The 17,739-nt window shown below is 38.3% G+C and overlaps 2 protein-coding genes across 2 annotated transcripts in view; one reads left to right on the plus strand and one right to left on the minus strand.

Annotated features, from left to right (window-relative positions):
• Positions 1–17,739, minus strand: part of extl3 (exostosin-like glycosyltransferase 3) — a 36,243-nt gene that overhangs the window by 9,864 nt on the left and 8,640 nt on the right. The window lies entirely within an intron of this gene.
• The window catches only part of riox1 (ribosomal oxygenase 1), a 30,903-nt gene continuing 19,749 nt past the window's right edge, over positions 6,586–17,739 (plus strand). Inside the window, exon 1 of the mRNA XM_067418225.1 lies at positions 6,586–6,595. The gene's annotated coding sequence lies outside the window, so the exon portion shown is untranslated. The remainder of the gene's footprint in view (positions 6,596–17,739) is intronic.

Genomic DNA, 17,739 nt, shown 5'->3' on the forward strand with positions numbered 1-17,739 from the left:
CAGTGACGATTAGTCTGGTGACGTAGGACTGCGTGTGACTTTCCAGTTATCGCTAGATTTCGTACTGAACCTGAATCTCATCGTTTGTCCATCGGTCATATTTTTTTAAAACTTCATTTTTTATTCAAACAGCAACCAACTCTTACTGCAGGCACCACAAAAGACTAAAATGCTGCGTTAAGTCAGCCAATCAAAATGCTGCGTAAACTCAACCAATCAGTATGTTCAGCAGAGTATGTAAGTCCCACCCCCGAAAGTTCCTGAACTTTGAAAAAGTACAAACTAGGGAGTAGAGCCCAGCGCGGGACTGTTTTCTTCATCCCGCCCGCGCCCGCCGAATTTCTGACCATTACCGCCTGCTCCCGCAACGTATGTGTTACACTCCCGCCCGCTCCCGCAATATGTATGTCCACTCCCACCCGCAAAACTCTGAGAATTTATTCCCGCACAATAATAGAGATGCATTGATTTTGTGTCTTCTCCCATCTTCTCCTGAAAAAACAAAACACGTAGGCCTATTTGTATTGATATTATTAAAGAGACTCATGGGGTTGTTTGTTTCGTTTCCCTGGCCTGCATGTAAAAAAAGAAAAAGAAAAAAAAAGAAAAAGAAAAAACAATACATTCAAATATAATTTCGTTTTTATCAAAAACTTTGCACATAAAAATAGACTGCTTTGCAAAAAAAAAAAAAAAAAAATTATATATATATATACACACACACACACACATAGTATGATAAACTAGGCTACATGAAAACTTTGACCGGGGAGAACAGAGCAGGTGTGTCGCCTCAACCCAGACGTGCTGGATTTGTGCCCATTGTAGATGAGTATTTTTGCACATTTGTCACAATGAACAAAGTCCAGCTCCTTTCCATCTTTATCACAAACATTTGAGAAACTTCTCCAAATGTCAGACTTTCCTTGCTTAGCTTTTGTGCTGTAAATAACTTGTTTGAGGTTCTTTTCTACATCATCTATTGACATCTTCTCCATCATGGTGCTAGGCAACCTCCCTATCCCGCTGTGTTTTTTTTAGCTGCTCATTCCCGCCCGCAGCAAAATTCAAACCGCCTGCTCCCGCGAGATTTGCGTTGGGTCCCGCGGGACCCAATCCCAATGCAGCCCTCTACTAGGGAGCGGGGACTTTTTTAGAGGACATTTTTTACCCAAAACTTCATTTAGACCCTGGCAAGACTTAAGATCCTAAACAAACTGTCCTAAACAAAATCCTAAACAGAACAATTAGAGTTCTCTGCATCACCTCACCCACTATAAATCAAGTAAGCATGTGAAATATCTACTATAGGACAGTACGCTTGCAATGTGCTGGTCTAGCATTTATGCCTACATTTGTTCCTAGCCTAAGAGATTCTCAAGCCAAATCGCAGTTCTAATTAGTGTACTACAGAATGCAATTGGCAGAAGTTGTTTTTGCACAGTGTACCACAAAAAAAAAAAAAAAAAAAAAAAAAAAAAGAGTTCGCACCCATTTGTTACATTCGAAACCAACTGGCAGCGCTCAGAATGACCTCACAGGCTTGTCCTATTCACTGAACACATTATCTGGTATGATGACAGCTAGCTCCAAGCATTAGCAGCTGTTCTAAAACAAACCCACAGAGCAAACACTCCATAAGGCATGCATACAGGAAGAAAAAAAACATGTGAATCGCCTCAAGTGACCGTCTAGATTTGCCCATGTAGCCATCAGTAAAAGCCATACAAGATTTCAGAGAGCTTCATTATCTCTGGATGAAAGGACATGCAGGATGATTTTCCCTTTAATGGAACAGATTTTGACATGGCCACTGATCCTGCAGCAGGGAAGAGATGCACAAACACGCTTCTGTTTAACCATTGCCTGGCTAACCACTAACAATACTGTAGTATTGATCATCCAAAACTCACACAAATGTAGTGTTTATTAAATTAACCCTATATTAGGGCAATACAAGGACTTGAGTCTAAACATTACAAACTAAAAAAAGGCATTTTCTTTTCTAAATACAAAAAAAGAACAAAAGAAAAAGAAACAATGCACTTTCCCATCACCAGCATAGTACATTCTTTGTCACATTATGTTTGTAGTAGCATACAAATTGGGATTAAGCACAAGTCTGATCTAAACTGATACAGATTATCAGACCATGTGAGAATAAAGAGCTGCTCTCCTCAGATTAATTACTCTAGATCTCCAGAGAAATGTTAAAGTGATGAGAGACAGACGATGATACTAAGGGACGAATTGGTGCTGATAAAACGCTTACCCTCTGAACACCTGAAGTGGATCATTATTCTTTGAGACCTTTCCCTGCTCTATTATTTCACCTCTTTCCACTGCTGTATGGGTTGTTAAGTGTGGTTGTTCACAAGAGAGGATTAGCATATGATTGTCACATTTATGTATTAAAATAGAACATAAAGAACACAAAACTCTGTTCATGTTATGCAAAAGGCAAAACAGTAAATGTTTTGTTCCATTACCAATTTAGGCCATTTGACCTCACCTGAGAGTTCAGAATCAGTCTGCTCGATTACTTGGATATTTTCATCAGTATCACATTAGCCATCTGGTCCTCTTCAGTCAAAAAATTAAAATTAAAACAATATATGTTTTGAAATAGAATTTTTTTCAATGGGGAAAAATAACTAATAAAAGGTTTATAAATATTGCATAGGGTCATAAAATACCCCCTAAAATTATTATAGAACTAAAATAACAATATTACATTGGTTTTCCTGGGGGAGTTGCATTAACTCTTCTTTGGTCACTTTTGACCGCAAAGAAGCCAAGTGTGACCCTTAAACGAAGAGGACCAGAGGAACATTATCCTAAAGAATTCATCATTAAATCCATCTTCCTGAAATACAAGTATTTTATTTGCAAACATCGTGTGTGCAATTCAAAGCTATATTTATAGATATATAAACATCAGAAGTTCCCTTAATATGTGCACTGTTCAAAACTTTCAGGGGATTTTTTCTTTAAGAAATTAATAGTTTTATTTAGCAAGGAGGCATTACATTGTATGCATTAGTAGCAAGACAGATGTTTAACTTTATTCAGCTTTTCTAAATTAAACAACACCAAGTTATTTTTACACATATAACAACAACAACAAAAAAAAGCTAAAGTGTCAGAGAGTAAAGTATCTAATGACTGCTTTAGTTTGGTGTAATAAACCTTTACTAATGTTATGTACTTTTTTTTTGGTAGAGCATAGAGTAGTGTTGTCAAGAGCAGATTTTTCTATAAGTATCGATACTGAAATATCTGAAATGGTTCCAAAACTCAATACAACTCCAATACAACAGCTGTTGCGATTTCTTGCTCTCTTTTCTCCGATTGACACACACCCACCTCCTCTCACCCACTCATCTCATTTGCATTTGTTGAATAGTGCTCAATTCAGTCCTTTCTATCTGATATTGCGTTTATTTATGCTACTACATTTAATTTTTTATTTGTTCTCATTTTATTACTGAGTTTGAAATCAAGATTATGCAGACTAAGCTATTGCAACAAAATGAGACTATTGTAAAAACAAATACATTGAGTGAGAACATTAAGGTGAGATGATTTTAACTAATCAATATTCATATAAAAGCCTAAAAAATCTGTTTATCATATAAAGTGATCAGAATACTTGGATTAACGATGTGTCATACCTTTTGAAGCTTGATATATTCATTGATTGACATGATTTCCAATGGATGGACAATATCTATATGGCAGTTTTTCCTGAAAATAGTATTGCATATCAATATTTTTCAAGATATTCTATCAAAGTTATTCCAGTATCGTGACAACACAAAAATGTAGAATATAGGCCTTGCAAAGCAGAATATTTTTTCCCAAGTGGACAGACAAGACCCAGCATGCCTGAGCTCCGTCTCTGTGAATCGCCCAGCAATTAACATGAGGCTTTCTCTGAAGAACTTCTTCACACTGACCTGTGATCAGGTCCAGAAAGTTTTCCTGGAATAAAAAAAAAAACCTCTTCATCTAATCCTCACACTGCCTCAGGGTTGTGAAGGCAAAGCAAATTTACCACAAGCCAATATTTGACCAGTTTTGTAAATGGAAGGATTTTTTCCAGTCTGGCCACGGCTGAGTAGCAGCAAATATGGATGAAAGCAGGAAATTATGGATCCCTTATTATCAGTGCGAGCATATTTTATGCAGTGCTGACATTTCCGACAACAAAGTAACCAATTTTCTCAGAGCGAAATTTGCTTTGAAGGCAAGAGTCCAAGAAGATCCAGTGTAAATACAAAAAAAAAGAAACGTTCTGTATTTTCATCAAATATCAGTCCCCACCAGCATACCACAGAACTTTCCTTCTCTCTTCCTCTTTTTCCACTTCCTCTCCAGCCAAATTGAATGTTGCGTCAGCAAAACACACACCAAACGTGATGTTCAATAAAGAAAACCTCAATGCTATAATTTCTAATGTTAAGGTTAGTGATAAAAAAAACTATCACTATAAAATATAAAACTGCATGCATAACAGCAGCTAAAATTACTCTAAAAACCTTAATAATTAGATAGTAGTGCCCCACACAAGCACTTTGATGGTGAGTTTTACACACTGTAAAACTTACACTCAATTAGTTCAATTAAATTAACTTCATAAAACTGACACATTAATCTGAATGTTCATTTTTGGAGTTTTGTGGATTTGTTTACTACTAAATCTCCCACTTAATGTTAATCTTGCACAAAATGCATAATAATATAATACTTAATTTTGGCATTTACTGTCCCTTTTGAGTGTCATGTGAAAGCATGCTGGGAAATTTAAATCCCAGTCTAGTTTCGGTTAAATTTAAGTGTGTCTAAATTCAAGGGTTACTTCAGCGATTAGCATTAAGCTTTATATCAGTAGAAACCCAGGACTATATTTGAATGATCGTGCTCCCCCCCCCCCCCCCCCCCCCAATATCCCTTTGAGACGAGAGATTTATATATTTGATTTCTGGAAAAAATCCAGAGGCTAAAGACTACAGCCAGCAGGGGAGCTATTTCCGCATGTTTTTAACCCGCGCATGGGCGGTGGGATCGCACTCACAGCGCCCGGCTCAGACAGCTGCAGGCATTCATGTAAACGGAGCGGAGGAGCAAAGTGAGTGTTTCAACTTTTCCAATGAATTCTTATGAAAGTTAAGCTTCCAAAGGCATGAACTCATCTCTTCGCTCATAATGAATGTAATCCGACTCCTGCTGCATTTGTGCCGTGACACTCATTCGGCCCACACTGTATTGAACAGACAAACTCAGTTTTTAATTATAGTGTCTGTTCTCTAACTGAACAAAATTATTTTATTATTATGAAAATGAAACCAACGGTAGGGCAAGTGATCCAGTAGCGGTGACTTTGGGCGTGGCCAGGGCAGTGAAGCAAAGTGCATTCTGGGAGTTGTTGTCTTTCATCCACGAGCCAAAAATACATTTTACGGCTTTTCTCAGATAAGAAGGCACCAAATTCAAAAATAATTTCACATTTCTACTACATCAATGACCCAGTTTAAATACTGATTCATCTTCCCTGCGCTGAAGTACCCCTTTAAAAGAAACAAGTTCATAAAACTCAATACAATTAAACAATACAGATTACTTAAACGTGCAGTATGCAACTTTTGGCCACTAGGGGTCACTCATTCAAAATAATAACAACTGACGTACTTTGGTGACGTCGGGAAAGTGCGTGGGCTCATGGGAGTTGTTGTCATTATTGCCACTGTCAACCAGCGAATCTGGCATCTCCAGCAGAAAACATGTTCACTGACAAGGTAATTGTTACATTACATCTCTATTATTGTTAAGTTTAGTTACGGCTTTTCACTTTATGTAATGTCAATCTAATGAAATAGCAGCGAGCTACCGTTACTTAACAAACTTATCAGTAACGTTAGCTAATGTGTGAGACAGAATGTTGTGCGGGCGGTCGCTATGCCAACATACCTATAAGTTGGTAGGCTATGTAGACATATTAACCGCGCATCATAATTTAATTTGAGTTACTCAAATTATAGATATATTGACATGGCATCCGCGATTGTCGAACATTCTGTATATCAACTGTTCAATAAGGAAATAAATTTCAATTTAGTTTATCATTAACGTTACCAACATTAAACATAGTAAATGAGAGAACCAGCACCAGCTGTTGTTTATTGGAACACGCGCTGTGTCGCTCCCCACGTTCATCAATCATTCTAATAAACATTTATTTTGGAACTCAGAGATATATGAATAAGTAGATCATTATTAAATCAATATTTTATGTAGCTAGTATTAACATATGATAAAAGTGACGGTCACCTTATATTAATTGACCAAGATAGTGGCATATTACCTTATGAAGCTAACGTTACTTTCTCCAGCTACATATAAAACCAATAATAGCTCGTCCATCTGCGTTTTACACATGACATCATCGTGTCACCAAATATACGGATAGAAATACTTTTGAATCAGTTTTTTAAAAAATAGCTCTTTCAGTCTCCAAAAATAGAGAATCCGCCTGTTTGAAAAGCCGATACAAAATGTATAACGTTACGCATTCAGCTAAACGCGTCTCAATGTGGTCAAGATCGCTATGCAATATGCAAACATACAGCATGTTATGATTATATGATAATTATGTTAGCTGAATGGTTACTTAAATGACCTGTTTATTAAAACGAAAGCGAGATCAGCATCTCTCTGCAGTCCGAGCTTGTCACGAAGATTTCGCCATCTTTCAAAGGCTTCTCCAAGGTTTACACGTCTCTTGCTTCTTCTACTGTCCCAAAATCTTCTCGGGTCATTTTTTTCACCCGTACGTTTGCGCTTTGTTGAGCTGGCAAAACGTACAGGCAAAGAGTAGTCATGATCCATTATCATACAGACTTTTTTATACGGGTGTTCCCCTTATACTGTCAGTGTTCCTCTTTGAGTTTGGCGGTTCCGCCGAGTTCGCAGGAAGCAAGACGCAAACGTGGATATGACGTGAAAGACGGGCGACATAACGGAAATAAAGACACGGTCCGTGTCTTCGAATTAAAATATTAATTTCTCTGGATTTAGAAGTTAATTGGAACTGTCGGGATAATGTAAACACACAACTTTAAAAAATATATAACATAGATATAGTGATCTTTTATATTTTTAATGCTGAAACATTACATATTGTGCCTTTAAAATGTGTCAGTTTTAAGAAAAAAAGTTTCCACTACTAAAAATATTTAAGTAATTAAATAATAATATAATAATTAAATTAATGAGCTTACTCAAATATTTGAAGTCAAAACCAATAAAAACTAAAATGTCAATGCAAAGTGAATGTTTCCCTACATCTCAATGATTCTTTATCAAATGTTTCTGTCAGAGTTGCTCTCCTTGACATCTAAGGAACATATTGCATAACACGGTCACTTCAGTTTATCATCTCAGAAATTTATACTAAGGGAAAATGAAATTCCAGACTGTATAAAATAACTCAGCTGAGCAAAGAGGCATTAGGCGCACAGAAGTTAACTAGGACAAGCTTTTAGCAGGATCGATGTTCTACTTAAAGCAGTTTAACCATCAGACAGATGTTGAGCTGCACTTTGGGACATCTTCTCCGGGCAGGAAAAATTTGGCAGTACTTTTCTCCCAGATGATCTCCAGAACTCCATCAATGAGTCACTCTGTTCCTAATGCACTGCTGAAACGATATAGACCACTGAGGTAATACAGCCCGTCTCATTGAATTATCTTAGATGCATTCTGAGGCATGATGTCAATATGAAGTTAAAGGAGTAGTTCACTTTAGAATTTAAATGTTCAGATAATTTACACACTCCCACGTCATTCAAGATGTTCATGTCTTTCTTTCTTCAGTCAAAAAGAAATTAAGGTTTTTGAGGAAAATATTCCGGGATTTTTCTCCATATTGTGGACTTGAATGTGCTTACAACGGTTTGAAGGTCCAAATTGCAGTATCAATGCAGCTTCCAACTGTTATAACACACTGAAGTCCAAAATATGGTGAAAAATCCTGGAATATTTTCCTCAAAAACTTTCTTTTCGACTGAATAAAGAAAGACATGAGTGAGTAAATTGTGAGTAAATTATCAGGAAATTTAAATTCTGAAGTGAACTAATCCTTTTAAAAAAAATTGTAAAATGCCAAAAGATGCAATACATTAAGTAAAAGAAAAAGTGGATCCCTACTTTTCATTCCTGTACTCTTACGATTTAAAAATGTGAAAGTAGGCCAATACGTTCTAAATGTTCTTTTATTATTGAAAAACTTCAGTTTTATGGTCAATAAATCTGCTTCCTCTGTCATCAATAAAAAAGGAAAGCTGAGCTGCTAACATTATATTGGCAAGAAGGGAAAAATAAACTCAGTATTGAAGACCTTGAAACACCTGGCTCACACATCTTATCTGCTCTTCTACGGAAAAGCTCCTAAAATATTTCAGTGGAAACAAAACAGCTGTGTTTAATGAACTTAAGCTTGATCTATCAGAACGTTCTGCGTCAAATTCAACATTAGTAACAGCCTAGACAGGGATAGGCAAAAGCTTCTCTGAAGACACACATTTGGCTTTAAATAGTTCATGGAGAGTGAGTGCACACCGTATAATAATTCCCTTTGAGATATTCTCCGTCGGGATAGGTTCCACTTTAAGTTCTGCTCAGGCTGGATGCCTCAGAAATCATGTCAGATGACCGTGCATGGATAGTTTTCTTTGTCTAGCATGCACTAACAGGTCCCACCGTGAGACCTCTTACAGTGGGCTTGAGGCACATTCGCATCCTGTTTGCCCTGTCAGAGTTAGCAAGTAATCCAACTCCAATTTCTAACCGTTTCACCCTGATTTGGTGCACACGCCCAATGTCTTCCTTCAGGCAACAGACAATCCCACAAGGCCCACCTGTATTTCAGCCTGATGAAATAACATTCCTGATATGAAATCGAGTCTTCAGATTGATCCATGGAGACGAGACACAGTCTGACTTATGATATTTTTAGTCCAAAAATGACATTACAGCCCATTACACGTTTGCAATCTATAAAAAAAATATATGTTTAGGATATCTATTCATATGTATATCAAAGGACACAAATATTATAACTAAGTGTAAAAAAAAATGCCTTAAAGTTAATAATCTGGTCACATTATGCTGAATGTACTTATATTGTTATAAAATAATATCAACATGCAAAAAGGTTTAAAGGGTTCATGACACACAGTTTCTGCCAGTCTCATGTTAATCATGAGTACACTCTAAAAAAAATTCTAGTTAAAAAACAACCCAATGTTGGGTCAAATATGGATTAACCCAGCGATTGGGTTGTCTTAAGCAAATATTTAACCTAACCGCAAGATTAAAACAACCCAATTGCTGGGTTAGTCCATATTTGACCCAACATTGGGTTAAAACAACCCAACATTTTTTAGAGTGTATCTATAGAGTAGTGTTGCATCCTTCATATCACAGAAGAGTCTTTAATTTTATCCTATTTATAAAAGAAGACAGATACACTGCACAGACGCTTTTCTGAAAGCAGCCGGGCTCATGCAGGCATGCAGCGGGTGGAGCTAAAGAGACACACACACAACATCATGGCATTATCCCTCGGTAACTTTCAATTCACTATACATTTGTGTTTTTCACATTATATATACACTTACACGCCGATTGCCAACAAAACACATATGATGGAGTTTCGCACACCGCCTGCCGCTTCCACTCGTGACCGGGAACAACGGACACACTTGCAGAACTCTGTTGCTGCTCTAGAAAACTAAACTGCATCCAGTTTCCTTAACGCTGGGTTATTGTGGAAGCTGAACAAGGTTATCTTTCCCTCACACCAGAAACACACTTCTTCGGTGACATTGGGGATTTCATGGTCGGGGGAATGAGCGCTGCCGACGCCTCCTATAACGAGAACGAAGCTCATTGATGGCCATGCTCTTGCTCTGGTTTTGGTTGATGTGTGTGTGTGTTTGTGGGCATGTTTTTGGACACATCACAAATGTGTATAATAACATGGGTATGACACAGGTATTACAAGTAGAGGGTGGCCTATGAGGACATTGGTCATGTCCCCACTTTTCAAAAGGCTTATAAATCATACAGGATGAGTTTTTTTGAGAAAGTAAAAATGCAGAAAGTTTCCTGTGATGGGTAGGTTTAGGGGCAGGGGCAGTAGGAGGATAGAAAATACGGTTTGTACAGTATAAAATCCATTACGCCAATGGAATGTCCCCATATGTCACAAAAACAAACGTGTGTGTGTGTGTGTGTGTGTGTGTGTGTGTGTGTGTGTGTGTCATTCGGGAGAAGTGCCCATACAAGGAATGCCGCCCTTTATGAAGTCATACAGGGCCATAGTTGAAAAAAACTTTCTAAAACTTATTTGAATCCTGAAGGAGTGTATTTGGCACAGAGATACTCCGTCATACGTCCAACTCGTTTTTTTAAATGTTGTCCATGTCTAGCATGAGAATCAACTCTTTATCAGTGTAAATAAGTCAGAATGCATGAAATCGCATTAGTGGTGCGACCCCCCTTTAATGGTCCTAAAAATAGGCCACAGCTCCAAAGATGTTCACCAAAAACAAAGCAGCATGAGATAAATGATAACGTTTTCTATAGACAAATATCTACTATGCACAGCAACACAAAACAAGCGAGAGTCGCACTGAAATCGACCTTCATCTGACGATCTTGCACTGCCTGTCATGGAACGAGGAATGCTTTTTGTTTTATTCAGATAACATCCCCTATGCATGCACACAGCACAACACAGGTCATTCTTTCCTGTGTTTCTTTGTGGACATCAACAGTCTTACATGAAACAAGGTGAGGCATTTTCTACAATGAAAGACTGCCTGCATGCTTTGCATATTTCTGCTCTGCACTAAAGGCATGTACTTTGCAGGGAATGCGAGTTCATGGCAAGATAGTACAAAGGTATTGGGACATACTTCCACATCATGAAATTCCATCTTTATACTACTTTGAATAATACAACAGGAATGTATATTAAGAACTTAGGATTCATTTTGAATGGGAGCTATTACGTAAAATTCACAGTGAAGATAAATGTGTGTCTACAGTGTTACACAACCACCCAATAATGGTAAAAATCCACCCACTCCTTTTTTTAATACTCCCTATAAATCATAAAAAGTAACTCATAATGAGTCATTCATATTTTCTATACATTGTGACACCCGTCCACGACCGGTGGAATCTGCTCTGTTGGCGTAGATCCTCCCCTGAGTGAGCCGTACACAGTCCACCATGTTTATCTCCGGCTAGTGAAAGGAAGCACAAGAATGTTTATCATGTAGCTGAGACAATCTAAATGTTCTGCTGTTGGGTATCTGTCAATGAACACAGATAATGTGTTTTTCCATTCCACTGCACTACTTTTCCATTGCTTTCCTATATAAACGTGCTAGAGGGACATGTGGCTTTTGCACTCGTCTCTCGCATCTCTTACGGTGTCACGCGCATGAAACGCTGCTCTTAAAATGCAGCGCTCAAGTTAAAGGAAGATTAACGTTTAAAAAAACATGTGAATGTGTAAATGCCCCTGAATGGGAGAAAAAAAATGCAAGGTCTGTCTACACGTTTACATGGTAAATAATGAAGAATCAGCGAAGTGGAATGCAAAAACGCATTCTGTAACGACCCTCATGCTGTTTTTCCCATTTTGTTGTATCCAGTATCCAGCCCTTAAGCATATATATACACACGAAAACAGCATGTTTTTGATTCCACCAATAAAGGGGCATTTTGGGCACAGTATAATAAATGATCTATGGGATATTTTGAGCTGAAACTTCACAGACACCATCTGGGGACACCTGACACTTATATTACATCTTGTAAAATGGGGCATAATATGTCACCTTTAATTTCCTTATGAACAATTTTTAGGTTCGTATTTAAAATAGGCAGCTCAATCCATTTTCTCCTTAATATGAAAAAAGAAGTTCATTGTAGCTCAAGGTTGTGGGTAATATTAGCCCAGAAAGCAAACAGAGACTGTTTGAAATCACCCCTATACATTCATCCACTATTTCCTTACTCCACTAATATAGTTTACTTGGAGAGTAGTGAATGAAAAAGAGATGAGTGAATTTGGACTTAGCAGTGGTTATGAAAAGACTTACCTTGAACTCCACCTTAAATAACTAAACCTTAAATGACTTTTTATGGTAATAAAAAGGAATTTATACCTGTATGATATTACGCTGTACCCACATTGCGGTTTGGAAATTGGATAAATGGATGGGTCAGCTGCAGGCGCTATGTTCTGGCGAGACAATTCATTTAGCACGACACTCACAGTATATTATGGGTATTCTTTAGCCGTTGAGTGTACATCAGTTGTACACTTGTTATTGTGTCCATTGTGGGATCGAATGGGTGGCTGTCCTCTCAAAAAGTGCCGTATTTAAAGGTATAGGGGACGATTTCAGACAACCTCAGACTTCACAAATCCACCAGAAATAGTATACTGTCCAAACAACCTTTGGCATACCATTTTTAACATATGATTTGAATTTTGAAATACACTACTCCTAAATAATCTGACATAACATACAGCTGGATATGATTAGGGCTGTCATATCATGATTAAATTAAGAGTATTCGATTTGAAAATAATTCTCGATTGCAATTTACCCGTGTCGAGTAACCGGCAACAAACCAAATGTGACACGTTCCACAGATGAGAATCCATGAACTGCATATTAGACTGCTTTCTAAGCACATAGCATATGTATGGTGCCATTGTGAATTCACGATTCAGTTAAATAAATATATGCCCTGCAGGTTTAATGCTTTTATTATTTGCATGCGTGTAGGTTATGTGCGTCTCAGAGCAGCTCTGTTAACAGTAAATGCTGCTCCACATCAACTGTTATCATTTACAAACTCCATCTTTGCATATGCTTACAGTGGCTGCAGCATTTCTATTGTAAAGAAATGGCCAAATATTAAAGATTAAGTGAACATTTGAATTAAATGTTGTTTAGCCAATTCAAAGATCTGCTGTAAAGTGTAATAACACCAAGCTTTTGGCGCCCTCTGCAGGCATTTGTTATAATACTTAAAGGGGGGGTGAAATGCTGTTTCATGCATACTGAGCTTTTTACACCTTTAAAGACTTGGATTCCCATCCTAAACATAGACAAACTTTCAAAAACTAATGTTGGACGTTTGATGGAGTATTTCTGTGTCAAAAATACTCCTTCCGGTTTCTCACAAGTTTCGGCGAGTTTTTTTCGAGTATGGGTCTATTTGACGTTAATAAGAGCGGAAGGTCCTTGTATGGGCCGTACGGGCTCTTCTCCCGGTAGGGTGCGCGCGCGCGTGACTAGAGCACGCTGTAAACAGTCTCTCAGCTGCAGATCCAGTCGTCCGTGAACGGCGCCGCGCTCCACTTTATTCCTATGCGTGACGTCGAGCGACTTCAGCACAGCATTCCGGGAAGGCAGCGCTGCATTTGAACCGATTTGAACGCAGAAATGACGGGAAGCTTGACAACATCGTTTCAGTTGCGTCTCAAAATGGATTTACACGCCACTGCTGTCACAGGACTTTACCAAATCATACCAAAGAAGTGTGTTTCTGACGGAGCGGTCCCAGCGATAAAGCTTCGACGGTGAGTTAACTTAAACTGCTTCAAATGTCTCTGCTATTGGCTACCGTCGCATGAGTAAACATCAGTAAACGACACGATCGCGTGCTTCGTCATTCAAATGCGCTAACGGTTACTCCATTGTTGTTCTCTGTATAACGTTACAGTATTCTGACGTGCAAAACCGTTTTGCTTGCTACTTCTAAGGTCTAGTCGCATACAATAGTCCATAAACCGAATCATGTCCTCATACACTGCGAGTAAACACACAGAAATGTGGAGAGGCCATTAAATACAGTAACTTACATACCACAGAGACGGACGTCCTGCTGTTGCCGTTTCTCCTGTTCAATTTATTTCTCCCTCAGATTTGATTGTGGATCATTATCTGTATTAGCTGAGATAGATGGGTTTCTCCACGCTTGAGGACGTCACCGCTTTGCGCGCTTGTCATTCTTTAGCTCCGCCCACACGATACGCCTCCAGGCGCTCGTTTTTTTCCGGAAAGACTCGGTACAGCCTATATTTCTTTTATAAATATGATAAAACTAAAGACTTTTCGGAGATATGAAGGATGCAATACTACTCTATAGGTACTCAAGATTGACATGAGATTGACTGAAACTGAGTGTTTCACCCCCCCTTTAATGTACGCAAGTTGATATAGTTTATATTATGAATATTTGTCGAAAAGTCAGTACTGAAATTAAAAAATGTGACAATATCAGCATTTCCTTCCAGGCTTTTGAGCGCTGTTGAATGGATTCTTTAACACTTGATTGGCCACTCGGTAAAGAGCACTGATCAATGTAGCCAATCACATGTTGAGTGTGAACACAATGGAAATTCAGAGCACGCAAAATGCTAGAAGAAAATAATAAAAATAAATAATCGTCACAGTTTTTAAATTTCAGTACTGACTTGGTACTGAAGTCTGTACTTTTGACAACGCTAATAGTTTATTTTAACAGTGTCGTTCTAAAAAAATAAAAATAAAAACATTACCTGCTTTTGATACTTTATTCGAGCCAAATATTAAAGTCTCTTTGTTATTATACATTAGCCTGACAAGCCAGAGCAACATTAAGATGTTTGGTCTGGAAACTCACCATAGACAGGGCTCAATCCGAGGGCCGGATAAACGGTTGTCTTTCAAACTCCCTCTGCACGCGATAGGATAGCGCTACACCAACCAGAGCAACGAAGGTGAAGCGGAGCTCGTTGACAGATTAAACATTCGCCGTATCCGGTCGGTTAAACCCCGAACACATCTTCCCTTTTTAAGAATGACTTCAGTGCCGTTATTTGTTCTTTTCTCAAAGAAAAGCTTAACTCCAAGTCTTCCAGAGTCGCGGTCAAAGCTGATTCGAAAGATCGCCGTTCGCCAGTTTCTGTGTTTACTAGAAGCACGCAAACGCAACTCGGCCGTCGTCATTATGGCCCCGCCCACTGACTATACACGATGTGATTGGCCCGGCAAAAGTTTGGCGATTACAGCTCAGAAGAGTATTGAGAGTTGCTAAACGACACTCGCGGGCAGATTAGATTTGCTGCCGCTCCTCGGGTGCGTCTAGATTTCTAGGCTAATTATACATGTATTTTAAGTCACTTTGAAAGGTTATTGTTTGCTTAGGTCTATTTTTATCACCACAAAAATAATAATAATCTGGTTACTCGAATAATAGTCAAAATAATTGGCTGATTACTCGTTAGTGCTAGCCCTAGATATTATGCAAACTGGTTTGCAGCTAGTCCAGTTGCCTAACGTAACCTTTGTTGTCTAAAGGAAACCGGGTGTCTATCTGTTTCAGCTCATCTTTCAGGGCTCAATCACTGAGGAGAATGGAGCTGTCGTCTAATTTTATTCAGGACAGGGAAGCTCTGAAGGCTGACAGCCAATTCTCATAGCCTACAGGCAGCTTCAGGAGAAGTCACAAGGGGGAATTATCTCAATCCTTTCCTCAGGTGATAAACTTGTTATGTATTACAAAATGATGTATTAAAAAAACAAAACTACGTATTAAAAAAATGATAAAGATACAAGATGGAGTACAGGTATGTGGAGAAAATATCACCCCAATGTGTGTACAAGAAGTATTGGAGCATCTTGTGCCTGATCATTGCTCAATAATATTCAGGCTGTGTCTTTATCTTGTCTTGCTTAACATCTCACATCTGGGGAGAAAAAACAAGAGCAATGCACACAGCAAAAAGTATTTTTCAAGATGCCTTTATTTGTGGTGGTGGTGGTGATGATGCTTCTGCTATGGAGCACTATCATTGAGACTGCAAATGTAAAAAGCTTTAATAAAACTAGATGTTGTATGTGAAGGGAACACCGTTTGCAAAATCCTCATAATGCTTGTCTGTGTGGGTGGTCCCCAAGGCATTGCTAAAGTTTTAGTTTTTTATTTTATTTTAACAAGATATGTGGTTGCTAATAGTGATCATGTAAATACATATGGGCCAAAGAGTCCACCCTTAAATCTCTATGATATTCAGTTTTCTCTGGATTGCTCAGACTTTTTGCTCATTTCAATATATACGTGGCCAAAATCGTAAGTCTGATCTCTCAGAAAAGTAAAACATCTCAACAACCCCACATTTTTTTGTCATCTATCGTCATGTCCTATACATTCAGAAACACAAAGGTCTTCATGGCAACCCGTCACAGTAATTTTGGTTTAACATGAAGATAACTTGTTTTGACAGAAATCTGTTGAATTTAATTAATAATATTAGTAAAATGTTATTTTCACATCATTTTACCTTCATGTTTAAATTTAACAGTAAGCCTGTTATGCAGAAGCCCGACGTGGTCACTCAATTCTAGTCAGAATATGAGTCTGATGCTACATTGGGCTGTGATTACGAGGCGTGTTTCAACCCAACCAGGAAAGACCTCAGTTGGATAGACCAACATCCAATCAGAGCAACGGAGCGAGGTCAACAGAGCTCAACTGCACTGTGTTGCCAAGTCCGCGTTTTTTTTTCCCGCAGTTTGTTTTCTATGTCCGCGGGTTGAGGCAAAGTCCTATTATGTGATATATAGACCCATGAATGCGAATTTTAGCAGGCAACCTTGCCAGAATAACACACATTTTACCCCCAAACGCCATTTTTTTACGGAGAACCCCCCGAGAAGCTATTGTTCAGGGCTAGTAGTTGGTGGGTTTTTTTGTAAAAACTTGGCAACCCTGTCTGCACGTGCGCTGAAATAAACGATCTTTGCCGGTTTTGTAAAAAAATAAAAGAATTTAATGATACACAGAGAACTTAACCAATATGATTATCATTTGAGATAAATAGTGAAGGTGAATGCATACAAACAAGCTCTCTGTTTAGGATTTGATCAAATATAATCCAAGCCCATTTGATGACGTGCATGATTACGTTACTGTTGATTATCTGTCCGTCATCGTCTAAAGCCCGCCCTGATGAATTCATTGGTCGAACAGTTTCTGTTCGGAGATAATTACTCCTCTAAGGAGCGAGGTCAGACCGAAGCACCCAACCTAAAAATGTTGTGGGCAGGGCTAAGTTCGGCTGGCATCCAGGCTAGTTGTTCATTTTAATTTGAATTACCTCCTTTTTGATAATATATCTGTATAAAATCATAGAGCCAGGATTTTTTAAGTTTTATGAAATCAATTCATTAGACATACTTTTTGATTACTAAAATCTAATTAAAGCATTCGAATGGAAACCAGAAAATGGACAAAACAGAATAGTTTGGGAAAACGTAAAAATGATTTCATAGGGCCCAATAATAGTAATGCCTAAATTCGTCACAATTAAATGTGCCTAAAAAATCTGACTTTAAGCCGTCTCTAATCTATGAGAATTCAGTGTACTTTCATTCTTCTGACACACTTTTAGAGCGAAAGAAAGGAAGCCTGATATCACCCAGGGGTGAAAGCACAATGAGTGTGTGTCCGGACAGCCTTTTTCGGCTTGTATCCTTCTGACATTTTATGAGGTAGAAACAGGGATCACCTGATGTTGTGGTGCTGATACCCACCCCTGAATGATTCCATTATGGCCAAACTGGGCTGCTAGTGAGATGTTACGCTTTTCATTTACACATC

The sequence above is a fragment of the Pseudorasbora parva genome, chromosome 15, assembly GCF_024679245.1.
Source record: "Pseudorasbora parva isolate DD20220531a chromosome 15, ASM2467924v1, whole genome shotgun sequence".
NCBI classification, from domain to species: Eukaryota; Metazoa; Chordata; class Actinopteri; order Cypriniformes; family Gobionidae; genus Pseudorasbora; species Pseudorasbora parva.